Raw genomic sequence first — 13200 nt, forward strand, 5'->3', positions numbered from 1 at the left:
TCATTATTGGTGTATAGAAATACAACCAATTTCTGTACATTGATTTTATAACCTGAGACTTTGCTGAATTCATGTATCAGTTCTAGCAGTTTTTTGGTGGAGTCCTTTGGGTTTTCCACATAGAATATAATGTCGTCTGTAAAGAGTGAAAGTTTGACTTCCTCCTTGCTGGTTTGGATGCCTTTTATTTCTTTTTGTTGTCTGATCGCTGAGGCTAGGACTTCCAACACTATGTTGAATAACAGTGGTTAGAGTGGAACAATGAGCAAGTTTTTATCAATCACTCTTTTTCCCTTTTATCTTTGTTCCAATTCTAGTTGCTGAAATGTAATGTTCATTGAGTCAGATAATAAAAAAAAATAAAGCTTGGACTTCTAATTTTTTTCATTTCTACTTATTTCATTTTATTGTAATTTATAAAAGTATTAGACCACAAGAGATGAAGGAACTGTCCCTTTAGCAGAAGATTTGACAACTCGTGTTTTATAGTATACTTTCCAGACAATTATTCAGCTTTGGCTTGAACCATTCTAGTAACTAGGAGCTCATTACCTTTCTAGGAAGCTAATTCATTATTGGACTGTTCTGATTATTAGAAAATGTTTTCTTAGACTGAGTAGAAATCAACCTTCCTATGATTTGTAATCCTAAGACTTGATCCTGCCCCTGGAACTATACAACATAAATTTACTCCCTTTTAATGTATGACAGATCTTTGGATATTCAAAAACACTTGTCATATCCCTCTTTAGTTTTCTTTAAGCCTCACTTTTTCTGATTATCCATATGACAGTTTCCAGAACCTCCTTGTCCTGATTGCCCTTTTCTGGACATACTCTTTTAATACTGTCTTTCTTAAAATGTATTACCCAGAACTAAATGGATCATGAATTTCTTGTTCTGGACAATAAATATACTTCTGCTAATGGTGCCAATAATGCAGTAAGTTTTTTTAGCAGTCCTGTCACTCTGTTGATTCACAATGAGTCATAATTTCTTAAGAGGGAATCAGAACTTCAAAATAGTCTCCATATTCAGCTGATTCCTTGTGTAAATACACTTGTCTGCCTTTTTTGATTCCTTTTCGGGAGGAAAGAAAAAAGTTAATTTTCATTTCTAACCTCACTGATTTTTAATTTTTCCATTTAAATATTAGCAACATGGCTGGTAACGTAACAGCAGATTTTAAGCAGGGGTGCTATATTTAGAAACATCATTGTGGGTAAAGGGTGGAGGGTAGCAGATGAACTGGAACAGGAGGGAGATGAAATGTTGGACAAACTGTTCAGTGACTGATATAGAAACTCAGATGACAAATGACAATGGCCTTAGTTAGAGAAGAAACAAAGAAGATGTAGAGAAGGGAACAGAACCCAGAGATATGTGAGTAATAAAAATTAATAGGACTTGATAACTAATTTATATGGAAATGACAGAGTAATGAGTGAGGAAGGGGGAAATGGCAGCTCCTGACATTTAGAAGCTGACCTGGCATTTACAGGTAAGCCATGTTATTTCCTGTCGGGCGTAAGAACTTCACAGAATACTATCCGATGAGATTATTCTGAGGCCATAATAACATGAGACAAAACAGGTCCACTCCATGCTTTTGTCTAAGTGTAGACAAAAGCAGTCACTGTGCCATCTACAAAATTCCAAACACCCGCTTCTTTTGACTGAAATGAGTGATGGTACTTTTTACCAATTATAGCATTGTCCTTGCTCTGGGCTCTCCTTCCTGTACAGAAGATGTGTTGAGATCACTATCATAAAATTTCCCCTTTCTGACAGCATTCAATCTAGAATATGCTTCCTTAGACTCTTTCTCAAATTACTCAAGCAAATAGCAAATCCTATAATGGGTTCTTTTTGATGCTCTCATACTGAGTTCTATGGTTCCCTATGCTGTGCATTCTTTACTGCAAAGGAGCCATAAACTCACCTCATTCAACTAGAGATGGGTTCCTGGTTGTCTCCAGCTGAAGGGCATTAAGAACAATTCCAGAGTTTCTTGCTTGGACAATAGGTATAGAAATAAAGTATACTTTATTTAGTATAGAAATAAAGAATACTAGATGAGAGGAAGGTAATGTCTTCAATTTTTAACAGCTTATCTTTGAAATAATAGTGGTTTAATCTCAGTGGGGATATCTAGGAGGCTTTTGGTTGGATATATGGCTCTGGGGCTTAAGAAAGATGTCTTTTTAAAAAAATATTTTTCTTTTTTTTTTTTTTTTTAAGTTTACCTATTTATTTTGAGGGGGTAGGTGTGAGTGGGGAAGGGGAAGAGAGATTGGAGAGAGAGAATCCCAAGCATGCTCCACACAATCAGCGCAGACCCCGACTCAGGGCTCGGTCTCAGAAACTGTGAGATCATGACCTGAGCCGAAATCAACAATTGGATGCTTAAGTGACTGAGTGAGCCACCCAGGCTCATCTTAAAGGTTTTACTAATTATTATTATTATTTTAATGTTTATTCACTTTTGAGAGAGAGAGAGAGAGGGAGAGAGAGCGAGCGCACAAGCGGGGGAGGGAGGGGCATAGAGAGAGGGAGACATAGAATCTGAAGCAGGCTCCAGGCTCTGACCTGTCAGCACAGAGCCCAACGTGGGGCTTGAACTCACAAATCGTGAGATCATGACCTGAGCTGAAGTCAAGATGCTTAACCAACTAAGCCACTTAGGCACCCCAAGATTTTATTTTTAAATAATCTCTACACCCAGTGTGGGGCTTGAACTCACAACACTGAGATCAAGAGTCGCGTGCTCTACTGACTGAGCCAGCCAGGTGCCCCTAAGTGAGATGCCTGTGCTGAATGTATCTATTTCTCATCTCTACCCATACATAAGTATACTCAGAAATATATATTTGAGAGCCATTGTTTATATAACAATTGAAGCTGTGGGGTTAGCCAAGGTCAGCAGGGAGGGAGAAAATGAAAAGAGAAAAGCCTGAGGACTGAACCCTGAGGAACACCTATATTTATGAGGTGAGCAGAAAATGAGATGCCCAGAAAGACTCTTGGGGGAAGCTGCCATTAAGAAGAGAATCAGAAGTGGAAAAAGACCAGAAGTTAGAGAAGGAGAGAGTTTTAAGAAGAACAATGAGATTAGTTCTATATGCTGCTAAGAAGACAAGTGAAATAAGGAGCCCTTCAAGCCATCTGACATGTTCCATTATTTTTTTGAGCACCTCTTTACTTTCTGGCACAATAAGATGTCTCACGTTCCTCTTATTCTTCCCTACCCTAACCCTAGCATCAACCATTTGTCTAAGAACTCCTGTTTCCTTTGAGTGGAAAATGGTATTTAGAAACCATGATCTGGGATATTATTCCTTTTAAGAAGCTTGTCTGTGAAGGCCAATGGCTATATGGTGGTCACATGGGGGAATGAAAGGATGGAGAGAGGGGGAAACTTGGCTTAAGTAAGGATGAGCAAACCAGAGATCTGATTATCAGACCTGAAGCTTAAGGTGAGAAGCAAGATAAGGATGATTTGACCTTGAGTCCCGGAGTGGCATATAGAACTCCAAAGGTTAGGATTCATTTTAGGAATCTGCGTGGAGCTCTGCCTTTCAACATGCATTAAGAGAGGCCATCTGCCAGGGTTGCACACCAAAACAAAGCTTGAAGCCACCTGTGAAATATTTGGGTTATCTCCTGTGCCAACCATTTTTCCTGGCATATGGGCTTTAGTGGTGCAATTGTAGCTCTCTAATTATTAAGGTGATAATTATGTTTATTGACTTTAGATATTCTTTATCATTAAGAAAAGGATTGGACATTGGTATAAACATCTCTGGTTTTGTTGACCAAGTATTGCACCTCTCTTTCTTCCAGAAAATATCCATTTTCTTACCACAAACATAGGGAATCCCAACTCCTGGCTGAAGTTATTGGACTAAAGATGAGTAACCACAACAAGTAGGGCTGATCAAAATACTGTGTTTTGGTCCTGAGTGAGCAGGTGACCTGAACCAGGTCAATGAGAGTCCTTTCTTGGGGGTTGAAAAACTGATGCTGGGAAAGAGGCTTACTCCCCCTGTCAGACAGAGAGGTGGAGCATGAATTTGTTTGTGGTAAAATTCCCAGGAAGAAGCCAGTGTAAGAGAAACAGAGATGCGAGATGCCACTCTGAGTGGCATTTGAATCTCTCTGATCCCTTGTCTGTGAGGCCCAGGTGCACTCTTGCCATCTCAGAACTGGAGGAGCCTGCTAACACAGATTCCTTTTTGCCTAAGCTAGTTTTGACTCGAGTTTCAGTCACTTTTCACCAAAAGAGAGAGATCTCACTCATACAACGATTTCAAATAAGTCTCATTTGAATTTGTATTGTCAGAAGCTTATGACTTCATTGATACTGTCAAGAGTTAACTTCATCCCCCACCCCTTTTTTTAAATTGAAGTATATTAACATACAGTGTTATATTAGTGTCAGGTGTACAATATAATGATTCAACAATTCTGTACATTTCTTAGTACTCATCAAAAGTAAGTGTACTCTTGATCTCCTTTATCTATTTTACTCCTCCCCCTACCTACCTCCTCTCTGGCAACCACCAGTTTGTTCTCTGTATTTAAGAGTATGTTTTTAGTTTGTCTTTTTTTAATTTGTTTTGTCTCTTACATTCCACATATGAGTGAAATCATATGGTATGTTTCTTTTTCTGTATGACTTATTTCACTTAGCAGTATACCCTCTAGGTCCATCTTTGTTGTTACAAATGGCAAGAGCTCATTCTTTTTTATGGCTGAGTAATATTCCACTATTATATATATGTGTGTGTATATCTATATTTATATCTATATCTATCTATATCTATACTTATATCTATCTTTATCCATTCATCTTTTTCCACATCTTTATTCACTTATCTATCGATGGATACTTGGGTTGCTTCCATATCTTGCCATATCTTGGCTATTGTAAATAATGCTGCAGTAAACATAGGGGTGCATATATCTTTTCAAATTAGTGTTTTTGTTTTCCTTGAATAAATACCCAGTAGTAGAATTACTGGGTCATGGGGTAGTTCTATTTTTAACTTTTTGAGGAAACTCCATACTGTTTCCCACAGTGGCTGCACCAATTTGTATTCCCATCAAAGTGCATGAGGGTTCCTTTTTCTCTACATCCTTGTCAACACTTGTCGTTTCTTCTATTTTTGATTTTAGCCATTCTGACATGTGTGAGGTGATATCTCATTGTGGTTTTGATTTGCATTTTCCTGATAATGAGTGATGTTGAGCATCTTTTCAAGCATCTGTTGGCCATCTGTAGGTCTTCTTTGGAAAAATGTCTGTTCAGGTCCTCTGCCCATTTTTTAATTGTATCTTTTTTTTTTTTTTTTTTTTTTTTGGTGTTCAGTTGTATAAGTTCTTTATATATTTTGGATATTAACCTATTAATGGATATGTCATTTGCAAATACCTTCTTTATTCAGTAGGTTTTCTTTTTGTTTTGTTGATGGTTTCCTTTGCTGTGCAAAAGCCTTTTGTTTTGGTATAGTCCAAATAACTTAGTTTTGCTTTTGTTTTCCTTGCCTGAGGAGACTTACCTAGAAAAATGTTTCTATGGCTGATATCAAAGAAATTATTGCCTATGTTTTCTTCTGGGATTTTTATGATTTCAGGTCTCACATTTAGGTCTTTAATCCTTTATCCTTTATCATTTAAAATGAAGTTAACTTCATTCTGACAAGGATTTCAAACAACCCACTCAAATAGTAAGAAGTAAAGTAACCACAAATGGCTATTGCGTTTTTCCTAATAAAAGCAGCAGTTGGGGGGCATCTGGGTGGCTCAGTCCATTAAGCATCCAACTTTGACTTTGGCTCAGGTCATGAGCTCACAATAGGGAGTTTGAGCCCTGCTGAGAGTGCAGAGCCTGCTTGGGATTCTTTCTCTTTCCGTCTCTCTCTGCCCCTCCCGTACTTGTGCATCCCAGAAGTTGTTCAAAATGATTTTTTTTCCTACTTATGCCTAATAGTAGAACCTCTATCCCAGGTGGTCTCCCAAGGATCTTTTTCTTATTAACAACCTTAATTTAAATTGTATTTTCTATTTTTCACTTTCTGCACTTTATTGTACTGATTGTATATTATCTTGTTACTTTGTTAGATATCCCATTTAAAAATTTTTTTTTAACATTTATTATTGAGAGAGACACACAGAGCATGAGCAGGGGAGGGGCCAAGAGATGGAGAGACACAGAATCTGAAGCAGGCTCCGGGTTCTGAGCTGTCAGCACAGAGCCCGATGCTGGGCTCGAACCCACAAACTGTGAGATGATGACCTGAGCCGAAGTTGGAAGCTTAACCGACTGAGCCACCCAGGTGCCCCTAAATCTCCCATTTCTAAAGCAACAAGAAATAAATGATTTGTAAGAGAAAGTATGTATACTTTCTTATCTTTCACCCCTTTAGTTACAACCTACCAAGTGCTTACTCAAACTTACACTTTCCATAACTGAAGAGTTATTTTGACAGGTTTTACTATCTACTCTTTAGCTTTTCTAGTCCGTAAGGATAAGTAGAAGCCTTAATCCTTATGTTTACCCAGGCATTTGCAGAATTCAAGGACAGCTATCCAAGTTGGCTAATGGCTTTGTACTTTAAAAAGAATCTGGTTAGGGTTCAGTGCTTATAATCACTCAATGCATTCGATGCATTGTTAGTCATTGCATTCCATAGTTTTTCTTTGCCAGCCCCTCCTTACAGAATTATCCTCTAGTTTTCTTCTGGGGATTGACCTTTCCCCCACTTTGAGTCTATGAGATCTCAGTGCACTATGATCCCTGTATCAGAGCCCAAGTTCAAGATCCCTGAGCCATGACCCAGGCCCAAGACAATCTGCACATGTGTTCCGGAGGTAAGTACTTCACCTAACCCAGTACAGTCCGAGCACGTTTCGGGATATTTGTTAATGCTACCGGCAGATATATTTTTCTTCTCCCTTGAATATGAACTTAAGGGTCTGTGAGGCTGGGATTTCTGCAGCCATCTCATAAGCATGAAGGGATTCTCTGTCTGAGGACGGAGCCAGCCTGAAAGACACAGAGCTGAAAGAGAAAGAGGAACCCACGCCTAATTACTTGAACCAAAAATTAACTTTGTGCTCAAGCCCATCTGAATGAATCTTTCTGTTACTTATAACCAAAAGAATCTTTTTTTTTTTTTTAAACTTATTTATTTATCTTGACAGAGAGAGAGAACGAGTGGAGGACAGGCAGAGAGAGAGGGAGAGAGAAAGACAGAGAGAGAGAGAGGAATCCCAAGGGGGCTTCTGATCATCACAGGGCTCAGTCTCACAAACTGTGAGATCATGGGCTGAGCTGAAATCAGGAGTCAGACACTTAATCCCACAGGAGAAAACAGGCAGCAACCTCTTTGACCTTGGCCACAGCAACTTCTTGCTTGACATACCTGTGGAGGCAAGGGAAATAAAAGCAAAAATGAACTATTGGGACCTCATCAAGATAAAAAGCTTCTCAAAAATAATATAAAAACAGGGAGGGGGACAAAACATAAGAGACTCTTAAATATGGAGAACAAAAAGAGGGTTACTGGAAAGGTTGTGGGGGGGATGGGCTAAGTGGGTAAGGGGCATTAAGGAATCTACTCCTGAAATCATTGTTGTACCATATGCTAACTAACTAGGATGTAAATTAAAAAAATAAATTAAAAAATGGTTAAAAAAAAAGAAACATAAAAAAAAGATAAAAAGCTTCTGAACAGCAAAGGAAACATTCAACAAAGCTAAAAGTCACCTGATGGAATGGGAGAAGATATTTGCAAATGACATATTGGTTGGTATCCAAAATCTATAGAGAACTTACCAAACTGAACACCCAAAAAACAAATAATGTACTGAAGAAATGGGCAAAAGACATGAATACACACTTTTCCAAAGACATCCAGATGGTAACAGACCCATGAAAAGATGCTCAACATCACTCATCATCAGGGAAATACAAATCAAAACCACAATGAGATATCACCTCACACCTGTCAGAATGGCTAAAATTAACAACTCAGGAAACAACAGATGTTTGTGAGGATACAGAGAAAGAGGAACCCTTTTTAACTGCTGTTGGGAATGCAAACTGGTGTAACCTCTCTGGAAAACAGTATGGAGGTTCCTCAAAAAACTTAAAAAATTACCCTATGACCCAGCAATTGCACTGCTAGGTAATTATCCACAGGATACAAAAATGCTGATTCGAAGGGGCACATGTACCCCAATGTTTATAGCAATGTCATCAACAAGAGCCAAATTATGGAAAGTCCGGGCGGCTGACCGGGCCATCCGAGTGTCCATGGGGCTCCAAGTCCCCGGCTCCACCCGCCCTCAGTTGTGGTCAGACTCCTCCTCCTCTGCTTCATGAAGCCACTTGAAGAAGGCTGTGACAGATTTAAGGCTACGCCCTTGCCCTGTTGCTCAGCGGGGTCCTTGCTACTCTCCCAGCTATAGAAGGCCTCCTCTTCCACCATGTCCTTGTCATACAGCGCTTCAAAGAACATCCGAAGCAGGCTGGCGGGCTGTTCTAAGGTCACTACAAGGGCCTGGAGGGTGTAGAGCGCCTGCAACTCCTGTTCATCACATAAGTATTTCTGTAGCAGTTTCGCTCAAGCTTTCAGCACCGCCACATCCACTCGGAGGGGCGTGTCAAAGAGAATTGCAGAATAGCAGACAGCTGTCATGAGGGCAAGAACCAGTGTGTTGGATGCTACCTGCTGCTGACTCAGGTTGTCCTCTATCCAGTCAAACACCTGCTGGTTACTGCTGCCCTCCTTCAGCAGCTTCTCCAACTGTCAGCTCAGCTCCTCAGAGGAGAGCATCCTCTGGCCAGGGGGTTCAGACTCCTCGCCCAAGGTGTACTCCACCTTCTGTTCAGCGACGAATGCCTTGATGTCCTGGCCTTCAGGTAGAAGTTCTTTCCAGCTGAGTCCAGCTTCTCGCCCCAGCATCCCCACCTTTTTGGGACCCATGCTTTTACACAGAAGCCCCAGGATGTCCAGCAACAGAGAAGCAGCTTTGCCCAGGGATCTAAGAGGTTTTGTAATCTCCCTGAACAGCTCCCCCATAGGTCCTCCACCTTCCTGCAGAATGGGCGTCATGAGTTCTGCTCAGTAGAGCCACACATGGGGGGGTGGGGGGAGGTGGTCAATTTCCATGTCTTCAGCCAATTCGAGGATTTCATACAAATCTTGGTAGTACTGAGCAGTGGAGAGGTGCCCAGCAAAGAGCAGCTGGTGCAGCAGCCGCCCCATATGCCCACGAGCGATGGTGCTGAGCTCCAGTGTGAACTGGATGCCATGCGGCACAAAGGTGAAGAGCAGGGAGGGTGAGGCCAGCTCCTGTACGCACTGCGCTGCCTCCTTCATGTCATTGAGTTGGAGATATTCATCAATAATGGCCTTGGATTTCTTTTTCCAGCTCTTCCTCAGAGAGTGCAGCCTTTGGGGGGCTCGCCGGGGGCAGGGTGGCTTCTCACTTCACAGCATCCCGCCCACAGTCCCCATCCTCCGTGAGGCTAGCTGCCTTGCGCAGTCCCTCAGGCTGGGAGGGCCGCTCTCTACTCCGCTCTTCCTCTTCCTGGCTGAAGCTCCGCTTGGTGGCAGGTGTCTGAGAGTGATCGAGCTGGTCTCCACGCTCACTTCCCCGTTCACTCCGCTCTAGGTGGTCTCCCCGGTCCCCAGCTTTCTCACCTCTTTCCCGGCTCAAGCTACTCCTCTGTACCACACGTCTGCTATCTGTGTTTTCTGTAGGTACTGCTTGTTGAAGGGCTGAGAAGCCGTTCAAAGTACTAGTAGCTGGACGAGCAGCTGCTGGTGCTGCCTCAGAGGGCTTGGCCCCTGAGCCTCCACTGCTGCCCTTGCCGCAGCTCGATCGCCCGCCAGGTGCAAAGAGCTGGTTGTGAGAATCAATGGAGCCGGGCTTCGTGATCTTGGTGAGCCGTGAGGTGTCAATAGGTGTCAGCAAGGCTGCCCTTGCTGATGGGGACAGTGTTCCAGCCACCATCATCCACAAGTGGGAGGCCTCGGCTAATGGGTGGGCCTGGAGGGCCACCCCGACGCTTGTCGCTGCCCTTGGCCATTAGCTGCTGCGCTTTTACATGCTCCCAGTGCTCCTCCATCTCAGCCTCCCTGTGGATCTGGTCTTGCAGCATGGTCTTGGGACCCTGGTCCCCAAGGCGTGGCACCCAATTGCTCCGTCGCAGATCCAGCACGTCTTGCAGCATAAAGCGGATTCGGGATGAAGTCTTCTTTTCCTTAATGATTGTTTCCGTCTGGTTGAAATACCGATCCATTCGGGGCTTGGCTTTTTCAAAGTCCAGATCTTTGCCAGTGGTAGTGAGCAGACGACAAAGGCATTCAAGAGACTCTTCATCATGGTTCTTAAGTAGTTTAACCACACAGCCATGCGTTATTGCCTCCGTTAACATCTTCAGCTTAAACGACTCCCCAATAAACTTGATATTCCCTAACGAGCGCCGCCAGGCTATGTCTCGAGCCTCTTCCAACTCTTCCTTCAGGCGTCCTCGTTCTTCTGCCATAGCAGCTTCATCCATTTCTTTTTGCTTCTTCTCAAAAACCTCATCATCATCTTTGTCTTTCTCAAACTCCTTCTGACATGGATTCAACAATAGTTTTCGGAAGTTCACAGTCACTGTTGGCTTTTCTGTAGTGGGCACTTTCAGCACCGTGAGGCAGCGGCACATGTTGGCAAAGGCCACAGAGAAGCTGGGCTCTGAAATGGCCTTGTCGAAGATGAGGTCAATGAACCCTTTGAGGCGTTCCTCAGTGTCGATGGCCCGCTGTGTCACCTGCTTCATCAGCTGCTGGAACATCTGGGGTGTCAGCTTATTCAGTATGGAGCGCACCCTGCGGAACAGGTCCTGGGTTTTGCTTCCATCAGCATCCTCTTCCCCTCGATCCTTATCAGTAGCCGTCCGCTTGCTGCTGGGTTTTTAAAAGGTTTTATTTATTTATTTGAGAGAGAGAGATAGAGAGATTGAGAGAGAGAGCGCAAGCGGGGGAGGGGTGAGAAAAGGGGGACAGAGGATCTGAAGCAGGCACTGCACAGAGAGCAGAAAGCCTGATGTGGGGCTCAAACTCATGAACCATGAGATCGTGACCCGAGCTGAAGATAGATGCTTAACTGACTGAGCCACCCAGGCGTCCCTTTTTAAAGATTTTTAAAATGTTTTTTATTTATTTTGAGAGAGAGAGCGAGTGTAAGCGACCATGAGTGGGGAAGGGGCAGAGAGGGGAGAATATCTCAATCTGGCTCTGTGATGACAGCAAAACTGTGAGATCATGACCTGAGTTGAAATCAAGACTAGGATGCTTAACCGACTGAGCCACCCAAGCACCCCACTCTTATTACAATCTAACTTGGGTCAGTGAATGGGAAAAAAATCTCTGCTCCACAGAGTCATTCACAGAACCCAGGCTCCTGCCAAGCTGTGGCTTCACCATCCTCTGGGGCCTCAAATCTTCTACTGGATCCTGTGTATCTAATGGCAGGCCAAGGAGAAGAGTGAGTGTGGAGAAGAGAGGCTTATGTGCCAGGTTTTAGTCAGCCCCCAAAGAGGGGGCTTCTGCCACATTCCATTGGCCACAACTCAGTTCTCTGCCAGCCCATCCTACCAACTGCAAGAGAGCAGAGATCTGTGATCTAGTGGCATGTCCTGGAAGAGGAGAAACTTGAACATCGATAAGAACTAGCTTTCTCTGCGCCACCCTCTGAGCCCCAAGTTTTCTTCTGAACAGAAAAATTAGTAATTGCTATTTGCCAGCACTTTATGACGATTGAATGAGGCGACAGGTGTGGACATAGTGAAGTGGTAATCAAATGCTAGTTATGAACACTCCTGGGTAATTTTTCCCTTTACCTCTGCATTTCATTTGTGAAATGTGTAGATTGATATGCTTTCTAAGAATCCTTCCCAACCCCGAGACGCTTAGATTCTGTAGTTCTTTTAAACTTTCATCAAGCAAATGCCTCTCTGACTTTGCATGGGTGCCTTAGGATTCTACACATGATTCTACAACCCAGTCCCCCCGCCCCCAAACCCTCCTTCACTGCTGTAATATTGCCCATGTTCTTTCGGAGTCGTAACCTCATTCTCATCCCATGTTAATTCTGTTCGTTCTAACTGGATAAAAGATCATTTTTTGCCTTCCTGTTACATCAGCCAGTTCCAGCTTGCTAGATCTCTTAATTTCGGAAGAAACTTGTAAATGTGGGGAAGAGAACCTAAGAAAACATTCACCAGATTTGAAATATTCAAAACACACATGATTACTTTAATCCTGTCTTGAAAGATCCTATGTAATAGTCATTTGTTTCAATCTAATTCCTTTGTCTGTGGTTGCCTTAGTTCTCTTAGCCCAGTGTCCCAGCTTTTTTGCTCCGGCTAAATTCCCTTTGCACAATTCCTGGGGGATGTCAGTGCGGGGAGGTCTGAATTCTCCTTTTTTAAAGGCTGATGAGGGGCTGATATGCCCCTCAGGAGTATTCTGGCTTCTAGATCAGTCACATAAAGCAGAGGTAACTGGTCTACCTACTTCCATTCTAGGCCTTTCTTACCCTTCTCCAGACCACAGCCAGAGGGCTCCTTTCACATTTCAAATCTCCTATTACTCCTGTGGTTAAAACACTTTGCTGTATATATTATACTTTTAAAAAATAGTAAGTTTGATGTATATTATACAAATAACACAATGCACAGATGTTCAGTACAGTTTGAGGAGTTTTGATAACTGAATATGCCTGTGTGAAATCACCACCCCAAATAAGATATAAACATTTCTTTCTTTCTCTTTTTTCATTTCTTTTTGCCTCAGAAAGTTTTCTTGCCCCCTTTTTTTCAGTCATTGGCCCCCTGCCTAGCCTCCACTCCCAGAGGCAACCACTTTCTGATTTTCATCACCACGATTAGTTTTGCCTGGTTTTGGATTTGATACAAATATAATCACACGGTATGGACTTTTGTGCCTATTTTTACTCAATGTAAGTTTTTTGAGAGTGTCCCATGTTGTTGTGTGTTCATTCTTTTAAATTAAGTATGAGTATATTCCACAGTTTATCCATTCTCTTGTTGATGGACATTTGGGTTGTTTTCAGTTTTAGGCTATTTTAAGGCTTCTATGAATATCTAAGTCCTCTGAGGATGTGAGTTTTCATTTC

The 13200-nt window shown here is 42.4% G+C and overlaps 1 pseudogene; it reads right to left on the minus strand.

The window, feature by feature from the left end:
• Window positions 1–8316: 8316 nt before the first annotated feature.
• On the minus strand, window positions 8317–10975 carry LOC123591884 (annotated as a pseudogene).
• Between the last annotated feature and the right edge of the window lie 2225 nt (window positions 10976–13200).

This window comes from Leopardus geoffroyi, chromosome B4, assembly GCF_018350155.1.
Source record: "Leopardus geoffroyi isolate Oge1 chromosome B4, O.geoffroyi_Oge1_pat1.0, whole genome shotgun sequence".
NCBI lineage: Eukaryota > Metazoa > Chordata > Mammalia > Carnivora > Felidae > Leopardus > Leopardus geoffroyi.